Below are 27,415 nucleotides of genomic sequence, written 5' to 3' on the forward strand. Positions count from 1 at the left end.
CAAACCTGAGTATAGATTTACCATACAATCCAGAGATGGTGCTCCTTGCTATTCACTTAAATGAGTTGAAAACCGAAGTCCACACAAAAACCTACCACAGAGGTTTACAGCAACTTTATTCAGAGTTGCCAAAAGGGGTCTCACAGAGTCAGACACGACTGAAGCAACTCAGCAGCAGCAGCAGCAGCATCAACCAAGATGCCCTTCAGTAGATGAATGTAAAAGTATCATTGCTGCCCAGTCTCTTGGCTCCTTCGCAGTCGCTGTCTCTTTGGCCTTTTTACATCTTCATTTCCAGGACTTGGCTTTACTGCCATGCCCTCTGAAGAAGGGAAGCTCTTTGTGGGAGGACTCAACTTCAGCCCTGAGGGGCGAGCTCTGGAAGACCATTTCAGCAGCTTCTGACCTGTTTCTGGGGTGGTCATTGTCAAAGACTGGAAGACACAGCTATCCCAGGGTTTTGGTTTCATCACCTTCAACAGTCCAGAGTGTGTCTCGGACGCTACGAGAGCCTTGAATGGAAAGTCTCTGATAATTGTCAGATCCATGTAGACCACTTGGGCAGGTCGGCCCCGGGGAACAAGAGGAGGTGACTTTGAGTCTGTGGGTGTGGTCACAGTTACTCTAGAAGAGGTGGGGACCGGGACTGTGGAAGTGACAGGTATGACAATCGACCTGGAGGATATGGATGTGGACATGGAAGGTCCCGAGACTATGGTGGCAGAAGTCAGGGTGGTTACGACCACTATTTAGGAGGAAATTACAGGGACAGTTATGACAACTGAGATGCATGCACGTCCCACGTAGATACACAAGGAATAAAGCTTCTGATCCAGGACCATCCTTCCAAGTGGCTGTATTTACAAAGATTTTTGGAGCTGCACGGAAACATCTGTTTTTAGTACATCTACATCTTTTTTTCAATTGAGCTCCCAAGGTAGCTTGTTAAAGACCTTTCAGAAAGCTCCATGTGTTTTTAAAATTTTTTTCTCCCATTTAAAGAAAAATTCTGAGACATTTGTAGAGTCTGAGTATTTTTTCCTTTTTTACCAGTTTTTCAGTTCAGGCTCCCAGGATTATTGGTTCTGACCAAAAAAAAAGTTTAACTAGACAAATTGTTTTAAATAAAGTATATCTAGGAACGTTTTTTTAAAAACCTGTATACAATGTTTAATCATGGTTGGGAAATAATTTCCAATGGTTAACTATAAGAAATCAAGAACATGATTGAAATGGGAAGTGAAGTATTAGTTGCTCAGTTGTGTCAGATGCTTTGCGACCCCATGGACTATAGCCTGCTAGGCTCCTCTGTGCTTGGAATTCTCCAGGCAAGAATACTGGAGTGGGTTGCCATTCTCTTCTCCAGGGGATCTTCCCAATCCAGGGATCGAACCTAGGTCTCCTCATTGCAGGCAGATTCTTCACCATCTGAGCTACCAGGGAAGGCCAAGAACATCTTTACTTAGAGGTTTTTTCACTCTAGCACTCTGTCTGATTATATAGTTTTCTAAAATTATTTGTTACGTCATTTCTTTTTTTGTTTGTTTGCTTGGCTGTGCTGCATCGATTGCAGGCTTTTAGTTCCCTGACCCAGGATTGAACCTGGGCCACAGCAGTGAGAGACAGAATTCGTAATCCCTAGGCTGCCGGGAAACTGCCTCATTTTTTTCTTAATATTGGAAATAAAAAATGTTCTGTTGTGTCTCACGTCACATTTAGGCTGTCCTTCACCAGGATGATTAAAAAGATGAAACCTGAAAACAACACAAAAAATACCAACACAAGCAAGTTATTTTGAAATATGCAAGTAAATACCAGAAGAATTGTTTAAAGAGTTGAAAGTGGTTGCCTCTGGGGAAAAATAAATAGTGAGGATGGGGTGAAAAATTAGTTTTTGTTGTAATGAAAGAAGAATTTGCCTCTTCAGCCGTGTTAGTGGCTCACTGTGATAAAAATTAAAAAAATAAAAATTAAAGAAAAAATGACTGTAGAGAAAGGAAGACGCACCTATAGAATGAGCACCAACTCGGAGTCAGTGTTGCTCCAGACCTGTTCTCATGCTTTGGCTCATGTGAATCCCGCCTGATGCAAAGGCATCTATCACTCCCCTATGATCCAGAGGAGGAAACAGAGGCCCAGAGACGCCAAGAGCCCGCCTGGGGACACACGTCTAAGGGCTACTCAATCCGTTCATTCCTCTGTTTCCACCACTTTGAGCAGCTCTTCCCAGCACATTATTGTCATTATCTTTTTCTCTGGGTTAGTTCTTCTAAGGAGAGAAGGTCTTCCCCCCCCCAAAGCCTTCCTCCAGCCTCTGCTGACTTGGGGACAGAACTTTGTCAGTGATTTGATACAATCCAGATGGAAGGTTCCACTTGGCTCTGAAAGCGTGCCTTTTGGGAACACTGATTTGCAGATAAGGCTTGGGATGCGAGTGGAGAACAAGCAAATAGGAGGGGATGGAATATGAAGGCTGGGAGAAGGGCAGTCACTTAGGGATGCGTGTGAGCCTCAGAGAGCAGCTCCTTCACAGCTGTCAGGCCCACGGCCAGGCTTTGGGGCTCGGCCACCAGCCCAGAGTCTCAGAGTTAGAGACACATGCGCTCCACCCATTCACAAATTCCGGAAACACTTCTGAAGACCCAGGGGCAGGCAGTGAGGTGGGAGCGAGGGTATGGTGTTGAATCAGACACAGACCTCTGCCTTGAAAGGTTCATAGACTAGCAAATGAGACAGAAACATGTACAGATGGATAGCCAAATATTTATGATCCAGTGGGATCATAAATAAACATTACAGGGACAGAGTACAGGAAGAAGACAAAAGAAGAGGCCTTGTTACGGAGGAACTGACATAGGGCTGGGTCGTGATAAATGAACAGACGCATGCCAGCAAAAGAAGTAGGGAGGGGCCCCCAGGCAGAGAAAAGAGCAGGTGCAAAAGCATAGCAGCTTGAATGGATGCTGAATCACAGAAGCACAGTGAGAGGCGCTCTCAAGGCTCCTTGGAGCAGCCCCGTGGAGCTCGGAGGAGCTGGTGTCCTGAGATATGGCATTCATTCCTGGTCGCTCTCCTTCCTTGTGCTGTGACCTAAACAAAGTCATCTTGCCTCTCTGAGCCTCAGTTTCTTCCTATATTATAACGGGGATGGTATACTTTGATTTTTTTTAACAACATGAAAATAATACATTGTAGGTTTTTTTAATTAAAAAAATGTTATGCCCATGTATGTCATGGAAAACAAGTTTCTTGCTGCAGTCCTTTCTACCCCGACTCACTTCCTCAAGGAAACCTCTTTTAACCATTTATCGTATTATTTAGGTGATAAGCCTCTGAAACACTAAATAAAATGCTGATGGTTCCATTTATTTTTTAAAATATATGTTTATCTTATTTATTTGGCTGTGCCGGGCCTTACCTTCAGCAAGAACATGGGATCTTCAACCTGCAGTTGTGGCATATGGGATCTTTAGCTGTAATGTTCGAACTCTTGGCCAGCATGTTCCCTGACCTGGGACCTAGAACCCAGGCCCTCTGCATTGGGAATGTAGAGTTTTAGCCACTGGATCACCAGGGAGGTTCCATTTATTGATTTGCAGACTCTAGGTAATCTATTGATTCCCCGGTTTGAAAAACAAAAATTTAGTTCACAAAACATCCTCCTTTTTCTCTTCCTCCGTTTCGCTCGCCTGCCTGTGAATCTATCTAGTCTACGTCTTCTGTTTACCTTTGAACATTTAAAGAATGTACTTACACTTCTATCCCTTGTTTTATCAACTCTAGTCAATAACTCAACAATCTTAAATGAGAATGAAGCTATTAACACACCTACTTTTTATTTCATTTCCCCACCTCTAACACAAGTATTCCACTGACTATACATTTATTTTTATATTGTCAAAATTTTTAACATTGGCATTCTGTCTTCAGTCGTCACTAAGTTTCTATGCTCTGTCTGTAAATTGTTTCTAAAAATCAAAAATAGTGTTTATATTCTTATGACTACATATGGTTTCCTATGTAATCAATAGGATGCTATAATTACACTGTGAGGCAAATGTGATAACCACTACACTACGGAAACTATAATTACATTGTCTCTATTTTTTTTTTTCCCCCTTGGAGCTTATAACTGCCTTTCTTTTTTCCTTATATTGTCTTATTTTGCCCTGTCCCTAAGTTTTTCCAGCGTCTCAAGGATAATATGGAATCTACAGAATTTCTAGATTATAAGTGCCTCAGGAGCTGGCATTTATTTTCCTCTGTTTGGGCACTGCTGTGTATCCTCAATCTGCCATCTTGAACTTGAAGTCAGAATAGCTTTCAATCTACCTCTTAAGACTATTTTAAAACTGCAGTTGTGCCCAAACAACTTTATAAATGTCAATTACTATCAATGTAAAACTATTATTTCCATTATTTCTATTTAATTGTATTGTTGATGTTTAAATGCAGTAAGCTTCTCCATCACCTCCCAGATGAATGACTTTTTCAAACTCCGTGTGCGGTAACGAGAGGCTTGCTTTCCATATTTAGACATCTCTGATTCCTAGAACATCTTTTCTCTATCAAGTTTACATTTTCCCCTCTGAAAGTTCTTGCTATTGGGTCTAGCTCTTCTTTCTAGTGTCTCAGAGTGTAGGGCAGCTCACTTCCTCATGGACCAGTCCTTGGACAGCCACATCACGACCTTCTTGGTGCTCATATGTAGAATATACTCCCAGCTCCTTCCTTCGTCACCCCACCACACAACTTTCCACCCTTCACTTGCCTGACCTTGCTGCCCAAAGGGCAGCACCTACAACTGTCCACAGATTCTAGGCCCAGCTGAGTCCTCACAGCAGACAGTAGATATATAAATGGCATCATTTTCTTAAACTCTCAACCCTTAAAACATCATGAGAACCAAATATAGAAAACCACCACCTCTCTCTTTCATTTAAAATGTCACATATTGATAATACACAAAATATGTACCAAAAGTCCAGTATTGATACTCTACCTTAGTACTGCAGTCACAACACAGCCGCCCAGAATGGAGTTGTTCTCAAATCAAGTCCTCACATCAGCTTGCTCCCCAAACTCCAGCCCAAGAACACAAGCTGGTCTGTGCTGAATTTTTCATTTGTTTGCACAAAACAGAAAAACGGAGGGCAAGAGAATGAAAGTTCCATAAAGTTAAATTTATTAATGTAGAGGACTTTTATTTATTTGGACACTCTGTTCTTCTTCCTTATTTTGGTATTAAAATAAAAAGTATCGATACTAAAATGTGTATTAAAACTGTTTTATAAAATGATGAGTGATTCCCACTCAAAGGTTCCAGGAACTACATTTCAGGAAAACTGAAGTGCAGATCAGATCATATTTTAAATGGACTTCTTGGAAACTAAAATGTGGGGAGTCTTATGTAGTCTTCCAAATTGCAGACTGCGTGGGGTAGATGTTGCTTACAGGCCCTGTTCAGTCCTGTCCGACTCTTTTCAACCCCATGGACTGTAGCCCGCCAGGCTCCTCTGTCCATGGGGATTCTCCAAGCAAGAATACTGGAGTGGGTTGCTATGCCTCCCTCCAGGGGATCTTCCTGACCCACGTCTTATGCTTGGCAGGCAGATTCTTTACTACTGAGCCACCTGAAAGACTTTTTTAAGATGCATCAATTCCATGTGAGAGGCTCAACCTTCAAGAATCAAATATGCTGTGTTTCCTCAAATCATGAACCTATTACAGAGAAATGACTATGGAAAACAGGGGAGGAAATGATGAAGGGGGTTGATGGGGTAAGATCATGGAAAGCCTTCAACATTAGTTTTCGGTGCCGCCTGTGTATGAGAGGAACCTGGGCTGAGTATGAAACATGCATATTCCTGGGCCCCAGCTCCTGATGAGAGGTCTGGAGCGGGCCCAGAAATGTACGTGTCTACAGACTGGTGCCCATGTGAGGGCTCTAAGGACCACACCTTGAGAACGTGGAGTGCAGATGAGACAAGTCCACAAAGAGAAGGCCCGGAAGCTACGGATATCATGCATAGACTCAAACCTCTGATCAGATTGAGGGTTAGGAGCTGAGAACCTAGCGGCAACTCCTTCCCAGCTCGGAGGAATGGGAGCGGGGAAAGCGGAGCTGTCTTCTTTCTATCAGAGGAGAGGACATCCCAGTAAAGCCCCTTGTCCTCCCCCTGGTGTCTGAATGAGATACTGCAAGTCAAGGCTCACAGACAGAGAGCGATGGATGAGCAGCTGCCCTGGGAAAGGTAAGTGGACAAGGTTCAGCTCAAGTCTTGCCTCTTCCAGAAAACTTCTCTTAACTTCATTCTCTCATCTGTTCTCCTTAAGCCCTCACTTCTGAAACATACCACCTCTCTCTACCAAGCCTCCTGCTGATGTCTCTGAAATGGTTATTTTCATGCTTGTGGGGATGTAAAAAGCTTTATCTCAGAAAGCCTTGGGGATACCTTTTTAGCTGGAGATATGCATATAGTACTTAGAGTTATGAAGATAGCAACCAAGGAACAAATACAGCGATGCAGCTGGACAGGGAGAAAGGGAGAAGGAAGATAGAGTAATCTCTCATCTAATACAACCGAACCTCAAGAGAGTAGATCAATTAGGATACAGCAGAAAGGCTGCATACTCTGACTCTCCATTTCTATGACAGTGTGCAAAAGGCAAAATCTTGTAGACATAAGTTGGATCAATGGTTGTTAGGGAAGATTTGGGGATACGCTGGAGAAGGTAAATGCTTTGTAATCAGACTTGGAGGCAGGAAGAGAGGAAAATATATTGGGGGGGGGGGCGCAGAAGCAGGCTAGAGAAAGTCCCAGAAAGCTTTTTACCTCTTAGGCCATGCCATAATGGTCGGGGAGAAACCTGCTGGGCTATGCACAGTACTCTCCCATCTCTGCCCTGGCAGCTAACTAATGTCTTAGGGATGTGAGAGGCCCAGGAAGAGACGCTGCCAAGGATTTCAAGAGGGGAAGGTCACAGGATCTTGCGTAGGAGTGAGAACAACAACAAGAGCAACAGATGAACTTGCCTTCCAATGCAGGAGACATAAGAGACACAGGTTTGGTCCCTGCATCAGGAAGATCCCCTGGAGGAGGGCATGGCAACCCACTCCAGTATTCTTGCCTAGAGAATCCCATGGACAGAGAAGCCTGGCAGACTACAGTCCCTAGGGTCACAAAGAGTTGGACATGCAGGACTTGATTCAAGCTTCCCATGTGCCAGGCATGGTGTGCTATAGACATCTAATCCTCACAAGTGGTTTTGGCATTATGTGGCTGTTGTTCTGTCTCTAAGTTGTGTCCGACTCTTTGTAACCCCATGGACTGCAGCACACCAGGCTTTCCTGTCTTTCACTATCTCCCAGAGTTTGCTTAAACTCATGTTCATTGAGTAGGTGACACTATCCAACCATTTCATCCTCTGTCGCCCCCTTCTCCTCCTGCCTTCCGTCTTTCCCAGCATCATTATTATCCCCATGTAACACAGGAAACTGCTGGAGCCCAGAGATAGTAGGTAGTCTGCACAAAGTAACGGCTAAAAAGAGAGAAGAGGATTTGAACACAGGCATCTCTGGCTCCAGTGCCCTTGCCCTTACCCACCACCATGCAGGCCATATCCCATCACCCAAGTGATGGCAGAGTCTCTTCTGCCACCTTCCTGCCATGTGTCCATCCTGCCTTGGCTGGCATACTTCTGTTAGTGGGTACTCACTATTTCCCAGGGAAGGTCACGCCACAATGGACTTGAAATTGACCTCAATGCATTTACCCATAACATACAGTTACTCCTTTCAGTCCTGAGTGCTTAATGCTACCCATCAAACATTTCCATCACCTCCTGGGCACTGGGTGGGTTTGCATTTCTAGCCCCCTAAAACTACATGCTTCCACGTGACTTCCTTCGACCAATAAAATGAGAAGTTTTAGAAGCCAGTGTGCAGATCACCTCTTGCTACAGTGTTGAGGGTAGGGGAGGGAGAGGGGGGCTCTACCTGAACTGTTTCAAATTCTAAAAGATGATGCTGTGAAAAGTGCTGCACTCAATATGCCAGCAAATTTGGAAAACTCAACAGTGGCCACAGGACTGGAAAAGGTCAGTTTTCATTCCGATCCCTAAGAAAGGCAATGCCAAAGAATGTTCAAACTATCCCACACTTGCACTCATCTCACATGCTAGCAAACTAATGCTCAAAATTCTCCAAGTGAGGCTTCTAGAGTAGGTGAGTGGAGAACTTTCAGATGTTCAAGCTGAATTTAGAAAAGGCAGAGGAACCAGAGATAAATTGCCAACATGTGTAGGGTCATAGAAAAAGCAAGATAATTCCAGAAAAACATCTACTTCTGTTTTATTGACTATGGCAAAGCCTTTAACTGTGTGGATCACAACAAACTGGAAAATTCTTCAAGAGATGGGAATACCAGACCACCTGACCTGCCTTCTGAGAAATTTGCATGCAGTTCAAGAAGTAACAGTTAGAACTGGACATGGAACAACAAACTGGTTCCAAATCGGGAAAGGAGTACATCAAGGCTGTATATTGTCACCCTGCTTATTGAACGTATATGCAGAGTACATCATGAGAAATGCTGGGTTGGAAGAAACACAAGCTGGAATCAGGATTGCAGGGAGAAATATTAATAGCTTCAGATATGCAGATGACACCACACTTATGGCAGAAAGTAAAGAACTAAAGAGCCTCTTGATGAAAGTGAAAGAGGAGAGTGAAAAAGTTGACTTAAAACTCAACATTCAGAAAACTAAGATCATGGCATCTGGTCCCATCACTTCATGGCAAATAGATGAGGAAACAATGGAAACAGTGAGAGACTTTATTTCCAGTTCAGTTCAGTTCAGTCGCTCAGTCGTGTCCGACTCTTTGCGACCCCATGAATTGCAGCACGCCAGGCCTCCCTGTCCATCACCAACTCCCGGAGTTCACCCAAACTCATGTCCATCGAGTCGGTGATGCTATCCAACCATCTAATCCTCTGTCATCCCCTTCTCCTCCTGCCCCCAATCCCTCCCAGCATCAGAGTCTTTTCCAGTGAGTCAACTCTTCACATGAGGTGGCCAAAGTACTGGAGTTTCAGCTTTAGCATCATTCCTTCCAAAGAACACCCAGGACTGATCTCCTTTAGGATGGACTGGTTGGATCTCCTTGCAGTCCAAGGGACTCTCAAGAGTCTTCTCCAACACCACAGTTCAAAAACATCAATTCTTCGGCGCTCAGCTTTCTTCACAGTCCAACTCTCACATACATACATGACCACTGAAAAAGTCATAGCCTTGACTAGACGGACCTTTGTTGGCAAAGTAATGTCTCTGCTTTTCAATATGCTATCTAGGCTGGTCACAACTTTCCTTCCAAGGAGTAAGCGTCTTTTAATTTCATGGCTGCAATACCATCTGCAGTGATTTTGTGGCCCAAAAATAAAGTGGGGGCTGCAAAATACATTGCAGATGGTGACCGCAAGGAGATCAAACCAGTCAATCCTAAAGGAAATCAGTCCTGAATATTCATCGGAAGGAATGATGCTGAAGCTGAAGCTCCAACATTCTGATGTGAAGAACTGACTCATTTGAAAAGACCTTGATGCTGGGAAAGATTGAAGGCAGGAGGAGAAGGGGATGACAGAGGATTAGATGGTTGGATAGCATCACCGACTCGATGGACGAGTTTAATTTGAGCAGGCTCCAGGAGTTGGTGATGGACAGGGAAGCCTGGCATGCTGAAGTCCATGGGGTTGAAAAGAGTTAGACCCAACTGAATGACTGAACTGAAGTGAACTGAGGGTAGGGGAAGGAGGGTGGGGAATCATGTCTGAAGTAAAGCCCTCTTGGGTTGGATTCCTAAATGACTAGGATGTGCAGAGTCCCTCTTGTCCCGTACTGGGACATGAGCAAGAAATGAGCCTTGTGTGTGTAAGCCACTGAGATTTGGGGATTGTTCATCATCACAGCCAAACCTAGCCTGTCCTGACTTACTTGGTCCCACAGAGTAAGTCACTATGCTCCAAGCCAGCAACAACCCAGCCTCCTCTAAGCCTTCTCCAAGCTACCCACTCCAGTCTTTTCAATTGAGCCTCTTGGGACTCAGTTTGTTGACTTGTCACCTGCTCTTTTCTTCTGGACAGACTGCAATGTGAGAACGAGTCCAGGGGCAAACGGCAAAGCCCATTACCTCTCCCCGCCTCCTCAGCCCTCAGCCTCAGCCTTGCAGTGATTATACTGAGCTTTGCTGCTGCTGCTAAGTCACTTCAGTCGTGTCCGACTCTGTGTGACCCCATAGACGGCAGCCCACCAGGCTCCGCCATCCCTAGGATTCTCCAGGCAAGGACACCAGAGTGGGTTGCCATTTCCTTCTCCAGTGCATGAAAGTGAAAAGTGAAAGTGAAGTCGCTCAGTTGGGTCTGACCCTCAGCGACCCCATGGACTGCAGCCTTCCAGGCTCCTCTGTCCATGGGATTTTCCAGGCAAGAGTACTGGAGTGGGGTGCCATCACCTTCTCCATACTGCGCTTTAGGCAGGCAAATAAGGCTCGCCTTGTCCCTGGGTTCCATTCTGAGCTGCCTGTTTCCAATTCTTTGGTGGCAGTGGTTTAGTCACTAAGTCGTCTCTGACTCTTGTTGACCCCATGGACTGTAGCCCACCAGGCTCCTTGTCCATGGGATTTCCCAGGCAAGAATACTGGAGTGGGTTGCCATTTCCCTCTCTGGGGGATCTTCCTGACCCAGGGATTGAACTGACATCTCCTGCTTGGCAGGCAGATTCTTTATCACTGTGTCACCCAGGAAGCCGTTGGGCCCTGGCTAAAGACAGAACTTAGGATTTAGAATTAGAGTGACCTGGATTTATATCTTGGCTCTGCTACTAACTTACTGAGTTATTGTGGGCAAGTTACTTAACCTCTCTGAGCCTGTTTTCAAAACAAAGGATGTAAATGATAAGACCAACCTTGAGATAGTGGTATCAGTCAAGCACCCAGCTCTTCCCTGGTATCTAGTGGGCCTGTACAGATGTCATTTCCTCCCTTTTCCTCCTAAACCCTGTCTTTCAGGCTCACAAAGCTGGGGGAGGAGAAGGCATTTTTGGAATAAGGCCCCAGGCGGCTCATATACCATTGCAGTGCTCCCTGAGTCTCAGGCCAGTCGGGGGGCCCCTTCCACCTCCCCTCCCAGGTCACAGCTGTCTGCTCCCCTTACCCCCATCTCAGGGGGCTGCCCCGTGGGGCTGGGAGAGAGGGAAGTGGCCGCCAAGCTGCAAATGTTCAGAGCTCAGAGAAGGCTGCTGAACTAATCCCAGGGCTGCTGGCGAGACTGGGCCAGCTCCTCAGAAGTGGGCTTCCAAGAGGCCCTCTCCTGCCTGCCGGCAGCCTGTGGCTCGGCTCGAATTTCCGAGGCCCCAGCTCAGGAACAGCTGCATGGCTTCCCCTCCCTGCCTCTGGGTTCTCTCTTCTCTTCTCCCGACATGAGTCAAGGAGACTGTTGAGCAGGGCTAGCCAGGGGTCTGGAAAGAATCCAGAAGGCTCCCAGACACTCAGCTCAGGTCTCTGAAACCCCAGGGAGCTCAGACACATGGGGTTTCTCGGGCCTCTCTGTTTGTTTCCTGTGGCTCTTCATTTGGCCAAAAACCTCAGGACTGACTTTGATGTTTGGATTGGTGTCCACCCCTTTGCTCCCTGCCTGGCTGGCCTTCCCAACTCACCTCCCCAGTGTGGCAGGCAGAGTCAGACTTGGGGTGGGGCTTCTTGGTTCAGCGGCACCCTCACCTAGGAGCCTTCCCAGCCTCATCCTCCCCACCCCCAGGCCCCTAAATAACCCCCAGGGTTGAACCTCTGACCTCCCTTTCCACACCCCCATCAAAAGCCCCCCACCCTGCCCTCCACCAGGAGAGGTGTGTGTGTGGGCGCTCACCACCGTTTCCTGAACATTTGGTACATGAAAAGCTTGTTTTCTTTTTTCCTCAACTATCTTGCTTTTTCCTCTCTGACAAATAAGGAAATGGAAAACCAGAGAGACTAACTTCTTCACAGAAATATGAAGTGGCAAAATTAGGATTTGAACTCACTTCTGATGTGCTGACGACTTTTGAGCCCATGGGCCCTCTGCACCCAGCCACCTGGCCTGGTCAACACCTGTCCAGTCCTCTGGCCTGGGGCACACAGTGGGGCTGCATGATTCACCCCGACCTGGACCATGAGTGTCCCATGAGCTGTGGATGTGTGTGCCCTTTCAGCTGAACACATTTGCCCAAGTGTGAGAATGAGAAGAGGATGATAGAGCTGGTGATTAAAGAAGTGGGCAATGGGAGAGCCAAATTTACCACCCTCGATTGGGTTCCCGGTCTCCAGCTTAATGCATGCTCATTTTCATGCTGGGAGTGATTCTGAGTGAACATAAGGGTCCATTCAGGTGTGACCTTGAAGCACAAGCCAGCTGCCACTCAGGGATCTGACCCACGCCCGTATCCTCCTAGGCGGGGCAGTCTTGTATCCATAGGGCCCTGTGTAAGGAGGAAGACTGGGAGTGGGGCAAAGGGGAAACTTGTACTGGAGTATTTGAAGTGGTTTGGGAGGATGATAGCCCTGCCGTGGCAGAGCAACGGGCTGAGCTGAGGTCTAGCCACCCATGGAAGAGCTGCATTGTAGGGGCACTGGGAACCTCACAGCTCCTCTTCTGTCAAGAGGCATCATTTTCTCATCTGCTCAGTGGGGGTGGTATACAGTAGGTACTAGCTAAATGGGGATGGCTGCATGAAGCTGAGTGAATCCCCAGAAGGAAAGACTCGGCATGAGGGGGCTTAAGAACCCTCCACCAGCACTCAGGGCTGGCCTGGAATTGAAGAGGGGTTGAATCTCAGTGATACAAGAGGAGGGGGTATTGGTGGGCCAGCGGTGGGATCTGGAGGCAGTAGAGGTTGGGGAAGGAGAAGTGGTGCTGAGATTAATGTGTTGAGTCAATTTATGAAAATTAAAATTCATGTTACAGAATTCACTGCTTTCAAGTTATAATCAAGTGGCACTTAGAGCACATTCACAACAGCGTGCAACCACCACCTTTATCTAGTTCCAGAACATTCCCATCATTCCCAAAGGAGACCCCTTACTCGTTAAGCCACCGCTCCCCAGTCTCCCCTCTGCCCAGCCCCTGGCCGCCGCCCAGTCTGTTTTCTGTCTCTTGGATTTGCCTACTCTGGTTCAGATACACGGATTCAAACAACACGTGACCTTTCATGACTGACTCCTTGCACTCAGCGTAATGTTTTCAGCGTTCATCCGTGTTGCTGCATGAGTCAGTATTCCATTCTTTTCTTATGACTGAACAACATTCTGCTGGCTGGATACACCACATCTTGTTTAGTCATCATTCAACTATTCACATTGTTGGTGGATGTTTCGGTTGTTTCCTCCATTGGACCCGTTTTGAGGCGAAAGTCACTGAAAAGCTGAGGTCCCACCATCATCACTCAAACCTTAGAGTGAGTAGCACTTCAAGCAGAGTCCCCCCATGAAGTCCTTTCCTGCCCAGGCAGCTGCTACGGAGGCCACAGCAGCGTGCTGGAGTGGCTGCTGGGCAGCATGCCCTGCAGAGCAGCTGAGTTGCTTGGCTTCCATTCAGATCCCCTGACCCAGCACAGAGGGAAAGAGGATGGGAAGAGAAGGAAAGGTGGAGGAAAGCAAGCTGAGGGTGAGTTCCCACGGAGGCCACTGGAAGCTCCTGGCCCATAAGTAGAGTCCACTGTGTAGGAAGCCTAGCTGTGTCTGAGTCTCACTGGAGCCCAACTGACCACCATCAGCTGGACGGGGCTTGTCCGAGTGGGAAAACTGAGCCCCAGGGAGCGACAGTGGCTTGAACAACCTGGAGCCAAACCAGAGATCAAACCTGGATGCTCTGATTCCCAGCCTGAGCGGGCTCTGCCCTCCTGACATCGGCACGGGGCCTGGTGTGGGCTTAGAGGGGCTGCCCCATCTCTCCAGTGGGCCTGTCCCTCAACCAGAAGCAGGTAAGGGGTCTGTCTCTTTCTATCATATGTGGGGGACAGAAGAGGAAGGAGCGAGCACTGGATCTAGAGCCCTGGGCTCGAGCCACCCTCCAGCAAGCCCCTCCCACCCTCACAGCTTCCCTTCCCCACCCCCTACCCGTAAAGTGGAACCTTGAGCTCCCTGGCAGGCGGTGATGGGGTCCAGATGAGTCCATACATGGGACACCGGTAGCAGGCTATAAAGTCCTATGCCAACTCTTGGTTCACTGTGGCCCCAGCAGGCAGGATCTGGCCATCCTATCCTGGAAGAAGGGCTGTCCCAAGAGTGTGTTTATCTCACCCAGCTCTGGGCCAGTAACGCACTTGATCCAACCTGGCCCCCAGCCACAGCTCCAGCCCCAAGGAAAGAACAGCACCCCATCTGTATTAATCGCCTCCCCTGACTCCGTGCCAGACTTGGGCTAAATTAAATGCGTCCCCAGCCAGCAGCTCCGTCCCCAGAAACTGAACACATCCTCCCTGGCTCCCCTTCCACCCACAGCTGTGCCCTCCCATGAGGCCGGCGGCTGGGAGCCTGACAGGCCTCCATCCGCAGCGCTGGAGCTGCCCTCTGGCCTCTGGCTGTCCCCAGCAGGACCGAGGAAGCTCCCCCACACCCCTCACCATGGCTTGGCCTAGGTGGGAGGTTGGCATCAAGTCCCTCCATCCTTCCTTCCTTCCTTCCACAAACACTTTGAGTGCCTTCTAAACATCCTGCTTCCTCTCCTCTAAGTACATGAAAAACCAAACACATTCCTGCCCTCGTGGAGCTTACATTCTAGTAAGGAGAGACGGAGAGAAAATCAAGTAAATCATACAAAGTGTTAGAAGGTGCAAAGCACTCTTATAGAAGACAGATAAAAGAGACCAGTGTGAGCGGTCAGGGTGCAGGTGGGTGAGCATGAAGGGCGAGTTTTCATCTGAAAGGGGAAGGTGGGCTAGGCCTCACCAAGAGGCTGACTGCCGAGGAGGCCACGGCAGTCCCCACCGGTAAGGCTGATGTTTGTAGAGCGCTGGTGGCAGATGCTCGTTTTGACCGTTTCCAGGGGTGGGGAGGGCAGAGTTGTTGACATGGCCATTCTGTCCAGCTCGGGGCTGGCTCCTCCCGTCCCAGGCAGGGAGGGGTTCTCTTGTGGGTGGAAGTCCCAAGGGAGCGGGCAGCTGGCCTGGCCCAGAGGGGACCTGCAGTTGGGGACGAGCCAGTGTGAAATCTCGGTCTGTGCCAAGGATGCCGGCCTGTTCAGAACAGAGGAAGCCCCAGCTGACACTGAGACAGGCCTCAGCTGGGCAAACTGACCAACCAGGTGGGGACACGCGGGTGGGCACCCGGGGGCCGTGAGCCACGACACACGCGCTGCTAAGGTGTGAGCCTCCCGTCCTGGCTCCTCCTGTGCCAGCCCTGCTATCTGCACACACACACACTCATACTCACACACTCACACACACACACACACACACACTTTTTCTTTCTAGCACACATATGGCATATCATGCATCCATCAGCACACACAAGAATGTACCCACAACACTCACGGAACCAGCAGACTCAGAAAGATCCACCATCACAGTCATGCACAAGAATATCACAACACACATACACAAACAATGTATCACACACGCACCATTACGTCACACCTATTCACACTCCCACACACCCTCAAGTGAAGACTCAACACACACACACACTACTCCACACACACATGCTACTCCACATGTACCACACATCACCAACACACATTAAATACCCAGTCACCACCACATGCATAACACACACGCCATACATACCCCACACTGTGGATAAAGTCCAGGCCTGAAGAGTCTAGACAAGCTCTCTGAAACAGTCTTTGTCACTCATGGAACTGGGACACCCATGACGTGTCCCCTGACAACCAGGGCAGGGAGGAGGGAGACCTTCAGCATTTTCTAAGTGTTGTTTCATAAAATGTCCACTAAAGAAGAGTTTTCCTTTCACCATGCAGAGGTCTCTGGGACAAGGAGAAGATCTGGCATAAATACCAGAAACTGGGCCTTACTTCTGGCCTGGCTGACTCCGAGTTACATGTCACTGGGTACGTTTCTCTACCCCCGGAAACCTCGGTTTCTTCATCTGCAAAATGAGAATGAAAACTGTTTATTCCAAACTTCTCAGATGGAGTGAAACTCTGAGAAATTGCTTTGTAAGCTAAAGAAATACCAATACAAAACAGGACGTCAGAAATTCATGCAAATGGTCTAAGCTTTGTTGTCCGTCCCTCATCCCCACCCCTCACACTTCCTGTCAAGTCCAGGCACCCTACACTCTTCGGGGAGGCTTGAGCAGTGGCCCCGGCTGCTTCCAGGGGAAGCTTAATGGAGTGACACAGGAAGTGAGACGGTGCTGCAGGATGGGCCATTTCTAGCTTCTCAACTCAGGACCCAGCAGGAAGCGATTCTTACCAGCAACTGCCATCCCATGGGCTGTCAGGGGCTGAGAGGCCACAGCCACGAGGGGGAGAACACCCACTGGGGAGGAGACACAGGGCCGCAATACCCTTCACCCAGCCCCCGCCTGCCCCACCCTACGCGCGGCTGACACTTTGCAGAGAGCACTGGAAGGACATTCACGCTGGAAGAGAGCTTCTCTGTGCGAGGTAACAGCTGCTTTGAGCCATCACCGGGATGAAGGTCCTCGGCAAGAAGGGAGGATCTAGGCCCGCGTGGAGTGCTATCAGAGCGTGCAGTAAGCTCTTGAAGCCCTCCTCAGAGATGGGAGCTCTGTCCTTCTCAAAATCCACAAAGGCTGTAGTAACTTGCGTGGACACAGGCCTGCAGCTGGAGCCACTTGCTGCTTTGCATCTTTCTCATGCAGCGACCCTCAGGGCAGCAGCCCTGTGTCTTCGGGGGACAGGCTCTCCGCAGCTTCTCTGCCCTCATCTTCATGGTCCAAACTGGCCCACTGATGTGTCTGCATTCCAGACAGCGGGATGCTGTGGGACAGCCTGCAGTCTTTATCACAAAAGGCGAGGCGAGGAGCCCTGACACTGCTCATTCTCCATTGTCACCCCTTCCACGTTTTTCTTTCCTTGTCTCTCGGCTCTGTGCTGGGGTGACCTCATCCCTGCACACTGAGTCCTCCCGGCTCTTCAGCCTCTGGCTTCTGGTTGAATTAATGAGGAAGGGGAAGGGGGATTCTGGAAGGGAAGAGGAGAAGAGGGGAAGGGGATTCTGGGAAGGGGGATTCTGGAAGGTAAGAGGAGAGAAGGGGAAGGGGATTCTGGGAAGGGGGATTCTGGAAGGTAAGAGGAGAGAAGGGAAAGGGGATTGTGGGAAGGGGATTCTGGCAGGTAAGAGGAGCGTGCACTGGACTGTCTCCCGTGCACCACCCTCTTCTCATCAGCGTGTCTCCACCTGCAGGTGTGACCTCCATGATCAGGGCTCCCTCGGGAGACCCCTCCTCCATGGCCTCTGCTCTCAAGGGGCCCAGAATACAATTTTCTCTCCTAACCCCTTTAGCCTGGGAGCTTCCCCTCGCTACTAGTCTCTACAAGCCTCTTGCTTCCCTGTCTGTTCCCCTAACCTGCCCACACTCTGTCAACAGTTTATTATAGCATCTTCATGGGTACCACCTGGACTGATTCTATTTCCTGCAGAGACCTTAATGGACACAGCCCTCAAGGGAAAATGGTGTCTAAACGCCTGGCACAGATAGAATATGCTTGACTCTTGCAATCTAAGCTCTGGACCATCAGCAATGACTCTTCTCCCTCCTCTCTCCTTGCGGATTCTGCCTTCTCCTCTATTTCTTTCTAGATGTGCCCTGTGTCTCCACAGACTTAATCTGAACACATAGGTGGAATTTAGCACCTTCCCTCAAAAGAATGCAATCAAAACTTCCACCTCAGTACCTGAATGAGTTCGCTGAGAATGGAGGACGCAGGATGATTTTCTCAGCCTCCATCAAAAGCCTGGGGGTCTCAGGCTCACCTATCAATATCCCACCTCTTTCAGAAATCATACGAGCAGCCTCTTTGGAGGATGGCCAACCAATTTCTGCTTGTGCCGTTTTGGTGACAGGGAGCTCAGTGCCTCTTGAAGCAGCCCATTCTGTTTCTACATGGCTTGCTCTCAAACTAGTGAGAATCGAAGCCTGTCTCTGGCCAGTTCCTACCCACAGGACAGTCGTGACTGTTACTCAACTATGCTGACTGAAGGTGTCAGTAACTCTGTCCTCCTGAGTCTCCTTCTCCCCACACATCGTCTGTCTAACCCAGCCTCCGTGGAACTTTCAGGTGACCTCCTCTCTCCCTCCTTCCCTTCTTTCCCTGATATAAATAGTTTACAGACTATTTCCTGGGGAGATGGAGGAAGAATCACATCTCACCTCACACAGCAGAAACTAACATTTCCCCATAAACATTTTGATTTTCCTTTCAAAATTCCTTTATCCTGCTGTATCTTGCTGTATCCTGCTGATACTTACCTTCCTTCCCCTCCCCTGTCCCCTTCTCCAAAGTGGTCATGTCTGTCACCCTGGGACTCAGAATCCCTCCATAGCCTTCAGGCCCACAGCCTAGTCTGTGAGACTGTACTTTTCTCAGTCACCACCAGAGGTCTCCCTACTTGAGTTTGGTTTGCACCCATCTCAAGCCGCAGTGAAGATAGCTGTGAAAAGGAGAAGCCAAGGGCAAAGGAGAAAAGGAAAGATATACCTGTTTGAATGCAGAGTTTCAAAGAATATCAAGGAGAGATAAGAAAGCCTTCCTCAGTTATCAATGCAAAGAAATAGAGGAAAACAACAGAATGGGAAAGACTAGAGAGTTTTTCAAGAAAATTAGAGAGATACCAAGGGAACATTTCATGCAAAGATGGGCACAATAAAGGACAGAAATGGTATGGACCTAACAAGGGCAGAAGATATTAAGAAGAGGTGGCAAGAATACACTGAAGAACTATACAAAAAAGATCTTCAGGACCCAGATAATAATGATAGCATGATCGCTCACCTAGAGCCAGACATCCTGTAATGCGAAGTCAGGTGGGCCTTAGGAAGCATCACTGTGAACAAAGCTAGTCGAGATGATGGAATTCCAGTTGAGCTATTTCAAATCCTAAAAGATGATGCTGTGAAAAGGGCTGCAGTCAATATGCTAACAAATTTGGAAAACTCAGCAGGGGCCACAGGACTAGAAAAGGTCAGTTTTCATTCCGATCCCTAAGAAAGGCAGTGTCAAAGAATGCTCAGACTACTGCACAATTGCACTCATCTCACACACTTGCAAAATAATGCTCAAAATTCTCCAAGCCAAGCTTCAACAGTATGTGAACCATGACCTTCCAGATGTTCAAGCTGGATTTAGAAAAGGCAGAGGAACAAGAGATCAAATTGCCAGCATCCATTGGATCATGGAAAAAGCAAGAGAGTTCCAGAAAAACATGTATTTCTGCTTTATTGACTATGCCAAAGCCTTTGACTGTGTGGATCACAATACACTGTGGAAAATTCTGAAAGAGATGGGAATACCAGACCACCTGACCTGCCTCTTGAGAAACCTATATGCAGGTCAGGAAGCAACAGTTAGAACTGGACATGGGACAACAGACTGGTTCCAAATCGGGAAAAGAGTACATCAAGGCTGTATATTGTCACCCTGCTTATTTAACTTACATGCAGAGTACATCATGAGAAATGTTGGACTGGATAAATTACAAGCTGGAATCAAGATTGCTGGGAGAAATATCAATAACCTCAGATATGCAGATGACACCACACTTATGGTAGAAAGTAAAGAGGAACTAAAGAGCCTCTTGATAAAAGTGAAAGAGGAGAGTAAAAAAGCTGGCTTAATACTCGGCATTCAGAAAACTAAGATCATGGCATCTGGTCCCATCACTTCATGGCAAATAGATGTTGAAACAATGGAAACCGTGACAGACTTTACTTTTTTGGGCTCCAAAATCACTGCAGGTGGTGACTGCAGCCATGAAATTAAAAGAAGCTTGCTCCTTGGAAGAAAAGTTATGACCAATCTAGAGAGCATATTAAAAAACAGAGACGTTTCTTTGCCAACAAAGATCCATCTAGTCAAAGCTTTGGTTTATCCAGTAGTCATGTACGGATGTGAGAGTTGGACTATAAAGAAAGCTGAGCACCAAAGAATTGATGCTTTTGAACTGTGGTGTTGGAGAAGACTCTTGAGAGTCCTTTGGACTGCAAGGAAATCCAACCAGTCCATCCTAAAGGAAATCAGTCCTGAATATTCATTGGAAAGACATCCTAAAGCTGAAGCTCCAATACTTTGGCCACCTGATGTGAAGAATTGACTCATTTGAAAAGACCCTGATGCTGGGAATGATTGAAGGTGGGAGGAGAAGGGGACGACAGATGACGAGACGGTTGGATGGCATCACCAACTCAATGGACATGAGTTTGAGTAAGCTCTAGGAGTTGGTGATGGACAGGGAGGCCTGGTGTACCACAGTCCATGGTGTCGCAAAGAGTCGGACACGACTGAGTGACTGAACGGAACGGAACGGAACAAGCAGCAGTGCTCTGTGCATTGCAGTTTTATCCATGCTGTTCCCTCTCAGAACTGTCCTTGTACCAGTGTCTATTTTTGGCCATCTGGACTAAAATATCCATCTATAGAGTTCTTAATTATCGTTTGGATATCAACTGATATGGGGTCTCTGGGAAGCGTTCCTGACACCCCTCCCTTACCATTGTGGTCCTGCACAGTGAGGTAACACAGCCTCAGCATCCTCTGGACTCTAACTACAGTACTCGTTACATGGTATCCTCAGTGTAATCGCTTTTCCATCCTTGAATATCTGTACAGTGGACAGTCTCAACACCAAATACAGGCCTCATGTAATATACCGAGCAACATGAAATAGGACTATCACCTCCCTTGTCCTTGGTTTTACGTCCTTGTAGCTAAAGATGGCAAAGAGGTTTTGCTTTATTTTAGTTTTGGAGCGAACCCAAATTCCTATACTTTACCCCAAGGATTCTTCCTGAATCAGATCTTCCCTAATCCTGAATTCGTGAAATTAGTTTTTTGAGTCCAAGGAGAGAATGTTAACAAGGAGAGAATTTCTCCTTGTTCATTTTGGCTTTTCATCCATCTTTACAAGATCTCTGTGGATCCTGAATGTGTACATAGCACAGATCCCCAGGTTTGGTGTCCATGAAATGTTAGTCGGTCAGTCGTGTCCGACTCTTTGTGACCCCATGGACTGTAGCCCACCAGGTTCCTCTGTCCATGAGATTTCCCAAGCAAGAATACTGGAGTGGGTTGCCACTCCCTTCCCGACCCAGGGATGGAACCCGGGTCTCCCGCACTGCTTGCAGATTCTTTACCGGCTGAGCTGCCAGAGAAGCCCCTGATGCAAACTATGGGCTTTAGTAAATCAAGCCTGTCAGTATCAGTGTCACAGCTGGTGTTCATGGAGCCCCACTGTATATTGTGACGGCTGTACCTTCCCCCATGACCCCTAGCTGCAGCCTGAGCTGTGTGTGTGTTTAGTTTCTCAGTCATGTCTGAGTCTTTGTGACCCCATGGGGTATAACCTGCCAGGGTCCCCTCTCCATAGAATTCTCTAGGCAGGAATACTGGAATGGGTTGCCATGCCTTCCTCCAGGGGATCTTCCTGACCCAGGGATCAAACCCAGGTCTCCTTCATTCCAGGCAGATTCTTTACCACCTAGCCACCAGGGAAGCCCAGCTGGAGCCTACAACCAGCGAAACACAGCAGCTTCCTCTCCTTTGAAGGCCAGCTCTGAACAGTTCTGTTAGCTGTCGTTATTCTCAAAGTCAACCAAATTCTAAGATACTCTCCCATAACCTTGGACACAGAGTAGGTGCTCAAGAAATGTTAGTTCCCTTTTACCCCATATGATGATCTCAATACCTTCTTGTTACACATTAATTCAATGAAGAAATTATGGCTGACAAGATACAAAGATTTTAAAAGTATATTGATTTCATCAAAAGGAAAACATTAAAAAAGACATGCTTTCTTCCCAGAAGGAGCTTAAATTAAGATATAAACAAATAAGTAATCAATGATAAGATGCTGTAAAGTGTTACATAGTCCCTCCTTCCAAATTTTTGAAAATTCTTTATGTAATTAGTTTCCTGTGATATTTTAGAAAGTAGTGGTATCTGAGTCCTCCTGGGGATAACCATAAACAGAACAAGCATTTGTACCAAAGTAACCAGCAATAACAAATCAGGAGACATGGATTCTATCCCTGAATCAGGAAGATACTCTGGAGAAGTAAATGGCAACCCACTCCAGTATTCATGCCTGGGAAATCGCACAGACAGAGAAGCGTGGCAGGCTGCGGTCCCGGGGGCTGCAAAGCGTCAGACATGGGTGAGTGATGAAGCACAGCAACACAACTGCTGCTGCTGCTAAGTCGCAACCACCCTACAGTGAAACCCACCGGGTGACAGGCGCTGCTCACGCACAAAGGCCCGCCAATGGATGTCTGCTGCTGCTAAGTCGCAACCACCCTACAGTGAAACCCACCAGGTGACAGGCGCTGCTCATGCACAAAGGCCCGCCAATGGATGTCTGCTGCTGCTAAGTTGCAACTACCCTACAGTGAAACCCACCAGGTGACAGGCACTACTCATGCACAAAAGGCCCGCCAGTAGATCCCTAGTATCTCATTAAAGTATTTCCAGAAATCATCACAGAGTTTTTACGTAAAAGATGGAGGCCAAACAAAAACAAGACACCTACAAAACAACTTAGAAAACACAAAAACCATTCAGGTAGAAGAAAACTAAAACTATGCCAGTTACATACTCAGAAACAAGAGCAGGTAGTTAAAACACACAAAAAAGGAACGGTCACAGGGCAAAAATATCCCATGAATTTTATTTAAGAAAAACCAGAGATGATGATTCCATAGAAAAGAATATAAAAGGAATTCTACAAAACCTAGTATGAGAAGAAAAAGAAATAGAAAATGGGAGGAAAAAAAAAAAAAGGTGAGAAAATTAGAAAATTTACTCAGAGAGGCAGCGTTTGATAAGTAGAACTTCCAGAAAGAAATAAGGGAAAACAGATTAGGGAAAGATATTTTAGGTAAATTAAAAAAAAAAAAAAAAAACTTTCCGGAATAGACAGGTATGAGTTTTCAGATTGAAAGGACACCCAAAGCACCCTGTGAAATGAATGAATTCATACATTCACCACCAGGATATTACAGAACCCCAGGAATTAAAAGCAAGTTCCAAGAAAAAAATTTGAATAAAAAATACAAAAATATCAAGACTTAGACATTAGACTTCTTAATAAAATCATACCCCCATTGGCAAAGCAGGTATGCCTTCAAAACTCATAGCAGAAATGTTTTCCAACATGGAACTAGATATCAAGACAAAATATCACTCACGTTTGTAGGTAGAGATATTTACACACATGCAAGATTTCCAAAAACTTACCTTCTGAGAATTATTTCTCAGGAAACTAGGAGAGGATGTACTGAAAAAAAATAAGAGAGTAAATCAGAAAGGGCGAAGATGATAAGGGATCCAGGAAAACAGAAGAAAATGGCAACGAGAATGCCCAGGATGACTGTTCAAATAAAAAAAAATTCAGTCTAGCAACCGTGCAGCGATCCTGCAGAACTAACACAGGAGAGGGCAGGCCAGAGAGCTCCAGGCCCGGAAAAAGATCTCCAAGGCCCTGCTATTTACAGAATACTTCACATGTGATGTAAGAGTTGGGAATGAAACATTCTGAGTGCATAAACATATGGTAAATTCCTGAAGAAAAAATTATTTACTCCAAGAAAATTTCTAAATGCACAAATTAGGAAAAGTAATTATGGTATACCTCAAGATGACTAACAATTACAGAGTCACCTTTGGATGGAAATTGAAATTACATCATCTCACCCCACAAAATTAGCAAAACTTAAAAAAATCTGACAATATCAAGTGCTTGCAGTGAATTTGGTGTAACAGGAATACCCTCCCTCCTACACACACACACACACACACACACACACACATGAACACGTGCACTTTTAACATGAGTTTTGACTGGTGGACCCTCTTGGGATAATAAATAGTAATTATCTATAAAGTTGAAAATGCACGTGGTCTGCCACCCAACAATTCCACTCCCTGATTATATACTTGACAGAAATGTATGCGTACGAATGTCCAAGGCAGCAAAAAACTGGAAACAATGGGAAATAATTCAAATGTCCATATGCTGTAGAATATGTAAATAAATGGCAATATTTTCATATAATAGGATACTTCAAAGACAATGATATGGCTCCTATTTCTTAAAGTTGGTGGAGTCTACACAGGTGTTTGTTTCATTCTTCCTTGAAGAAATCTTTTCAATTCCTCTGTCCCTGCCCCTGATCAGACGTCAGAGGTGAGACACCTGGAGATCTAGAGTTTAACTGGCTTCACAAACAAGGGGACAAGAAGAGGACACGTGTCAGGCGTTCCATGGGTGTCTTCTGAAACCCAGGATGCCCTCCTTTCCTTCTCAGTACCCACCTGTAACAGCCTCTTTAGTCTTTTAAGGCCGTCCTTCCAAATTCTTTGTTCATCCACCTCATAAGAAAACTGAAGTTGAGAGCAGCTGAAGCGTGTGCTTGGGGAACAGCCATTGAGAAGCAGCCCTGGCTCCCTGGAGCCCGTGCCCTCTTTACGGCAGTCTCTCCAGTCATGTCTGACTCTTTGTGACTCTGTAGACTGTAATTTGCCAGCTCCTCTGTTCATGGAATTTTCCAAGCAAGAATACTGGAGTGGGTTGCCATTTCCTTCTCCAGGGGATCTTCCCGACCCAGGGATCAGAGCCAGGTCTCCTGGAAGTCTCCTGCATTGACAGGAGGATTCTTTACCACTGCGCCACCTGGAAAGCCGCCTGTAAACAGTAGGTGCTCAGTAAATGCCACTTCCTCTCTCCGATCCTTGGTAAGTCACTTCAGTCGTGTCCGACTCTGTGCGACCCCATAGACGGCAGCCCACCAGGCTCCCCCGTCCCTGGGATTCTCCAGGCAAGAACACTGGAGTGGGTTGCCATTGCCTTCTCCAGTGCGTAAGAGTGAAAAGTGAAAGTGAAGTCGCTCAGTCGTGCCCGACTCTTTGCGACCCCCTGGACTGCAGCTCGCCAGGCTTCCCTGTCCTTCACCATCTCCCCGCGTCTGCTCAAACTCAGGTCCATTGAGTCGGCGATGCCATCCAAGCATCTTGCCCTCTAGCTCCAGCACTATCAGTTCAGTTCAGTCGCTCAGTCGTGTCCGACTCTTTGCGACCCCATGAATCACAGCACGCCAGGCCTCCCTGTCCATCACCAACTCCAAAACTGTGAATATTTTGATGCTGCTATACAAAAGGTGACCAGCAGATGGCAGAATTGAGCTTTCCCGGCTCCTAACGTCCCTATCGCAAGGATAAGGGGAGAAAAGTCGGTTGTCCTTTTGCAATCTCCAAACTCCCGAATGCCTCCGAAATGTCCATTGCTCCCATTTGAAGCACCGTCCTCCTACTCCTTTGGTGAAAAGATGTAGTGAGCATCTGCAGAAGCTGCAGTTTGGGACACGCTGGTGGAAGAGCGCAGGGAAATGCAACAAGGACTTTAATCCTTTTACTCTGCGTGTGCTCAGTCCTGCCCAACTCTTCGCGACCGGATGGGCGGCAGCCCGCCAGGCTCCCCTGTCCATGGGATTTTCCAGGCAAGGATACTGGAGTGCGTTGCCATTTCCTTCTCCAGGGTATCTTCCCGACTCCGGGGTCGGAACCCTCGTTGGAGGCTTAAAATGCTGGTGTAAAAAAACAGTCGCAGGGAAAGCGGCTGACTTAAGGTTCCAGTTTTCGCTTGGGGAAACCGAGGCTCAGAGAGCCAAGGTGATGTGCTCCGGAACACACAGCCAGGTCAGATTTTCTGGCTTCTAATTCAGGGCACCAGGTTAGTTTCTCAAAGGCAAAATCTACTCTGAAGGCACTTTCAGGTCACAGACACAGACAGGAAATCTACAAGTTAAAAATTAATTCAGAATGCCCCACCTCCGCGCAAAAGTTCAATGCTTTGTGGAGGCTTTCCTGGAGTTGCCCTGGAACCATAGAGGAGCCTGCATTTGGATAACTTCCCCTCCAAGTGCTCTTCGCCTGAGGTCTGTGAACACCCTAGGAGTAGTATCCCCTCCAACCCCAACAAGCAAAGGAAAGTATATATATACGAGCACATGCTTGAGCATATGGATCCACACTAATTATGCTCCCAGCTTTCTTCAAATGCCCCAAGGTGTCTGTGCTGTGTATTATTCCTCAACTCCAAGTTCACTCACCAATACCTACTCTGTGATAATGGGTAGAATTCCCATAGGCGACTCTCCTCTACAGTGAGCATGATGTTGTAATGTAAGCGTTCTTAAGAGAGGGTGCCGAGAGAACAACGCAGGAGGAAGGGGCAGTTCTTGCTGGTTTGGGCAGGCGTAGGACACCCTGTGGTGCTCTGCCCCAGCCACGTGCCCAGAAGGGCCTCCAGTGACCTTTGCAGTCCTGCCTGGCCTAGTGATCACTTTCCCATGACCCTCCCAACACAGACACTGTACGTTCTGTGCCACCTACCTACACCGCAACTCAACTCCCTCCACCTGCCCACATACCCACCTACCAGGTAATTGCTTCCTGCTTGTCCAGCAGATGCCAACTAGCTTTGGCCCAGGCACCAGCTAATCTCTCTGCCTCCAGTGGGGCCATGACACCTCCTCCAACAAGGTTTGATCCCCAGCCTGGGGAAGGGACCTCCTTCATGGGTCCTCTTTCTCAGCTGAAGGAAGAGTAGCCCTATAGGGGTCCACTTACGTTTTAAGCAATGCAGGAGACCTGGGTTCGATCCCTGGATCAGGAAGATCCCCTGGAGATGGAAATGGCAACCCTCTCCATTACTCTTGCCTGGAAAATCCCATGGACAGAGAAGCCTGGTAGACTACAGTCCATGGGATTGCAAGAGTTGGACACGACTGAGCAACTTCACTTTCACTTTACATTTTATATATATATGATGTATGTGCTCAGTATTGTCTCTTTGTGACCCATGGATTGTAGCCCACTAGGCTCCTCTGTCCATGGGATTTTCCAGCAAGAATACTGGAGTGGGCTGCCATTTCCTCCTCCAGGAGATCTTCCCGACCCAGGGATTGAACCCTGCATTGGCAGATGGATTCTTTACCCCTAGCACCAGTGAGAAGCCTTTACATCCAATAGTTACTCTTTTATCATAGTGTATGTAATACTCCTTATATCAAACTTCCATTTCTTAAACCCTACGTGGTTTCTGCCTCCTGATTGGACCCAGACTGATACTTGTGTACTTGTGGCCCTTAAAATATTAAGATCCATCTGACCTAGTCCCAGATATAACA

The 27,415-nt window shown here is 47.3% G+C and overlaps 1 long non-coding RNA gene and 1 pseudogene across 1 annotated transcript; one reads left to right on the forward strand and one right to left on the reverse strand.

Annotated features, from left to right (window-relative positions):
* The first annotated feature begins 315 nt into the window (after positions 1-315).
* On the forward strand, positions 316-785 carry LOC138430324 (RNA-binding protein 3 pseudogene; annotated as a pseudogene).
* Positions 786-15,852: 15,067 nt separating this feature from the next.
* Positions 15,853-25,985, reverse strand: LOC138430212 (uncharacterized). The gene is made up of 3 exons (XR_011253066.1): positions 24,543-25,985; positions 23,466-23,505; positions 15,853-16,135 (listed from the first exon to the last, which is right to left on the reverse strand). It is a non-coding gene; the product is annotated as an uncharacterized lncRNA (long non-coding RNA).
* Between the last annotated feature and the right edge of the window lie 1,430 nt (positions 25,986-27,415).

The sequence above is a fragment of the Ovis canadensis genome, chromosome 25 (genome assembly GCF_042477335.2).
Source record: "Ovis canadensis isolate MfBH-ARS-UI-01 breed Bighorn chromosome 25, ARS-UI_OviCan_v2, whole genome shotgun sequence".
In the NCBI taxonomy this organism is placed as follows: Eukaryota; Metazoa; Chordata; class Mammalia; order Artiodactyla; family Bovidae; genus Ovis; species Ovis canadensis.